Below are 426 nucleotides of genomic sequence, written 5' to 3' on the forward strand. Positions count from 1 at the left end.
AACGCGCTTGCTCCCCAAAACCTCTTCTCTCCTAAGGGCTCCTGCTTTTCTCCCCAGAGCAGGGCAGCTCGCGCTCCCGGAGAACACCAGGCTTTTTCCTTTCCCAACGCGTATTTTGTGATCACGAGTGCCGGGGATGGGTGTGAGGGACAAAGCAGCATTGTCGGGGCAGCCGAGCGCCAGGGCGTCGGACTCGGGCGGGACAAAGGCCTTTGTGTTTCTTCGGTGACAATAAGCCCTGTGGGCTTACGCGGGGGCACAGCGGGTTTCCAAAGAGCCCTTCTCCTCCCCACCAGTGGGAGATGACTCCGTGGTTGCCCTTCCAAAGCGGAGGTGAGCGCGGGAGCCGGGTGGCTTCACCTGGCTCTACCCAAAGGGGTCCCAACCCCAGCTGGGAACCAGAAAACGTCGTGGCTGCTGGGGGGG

This window comes from Apaloderma vittatum, unplaced genomic scaffold (genome assembly GCF_000703405.1).
Source record: "Apaloderma vittatum isolate BGI_N311 unplaced genomic scaffold, ASM70340v1 scaffold24688, whole genome shotgun sequence".
NCBI classification, from domain to species: Eukaryota; Metazoa; Chordata; class Aves; order Trogoniformes; family Trogonidae; genus Apaloderma; species Apaloderma vittatum.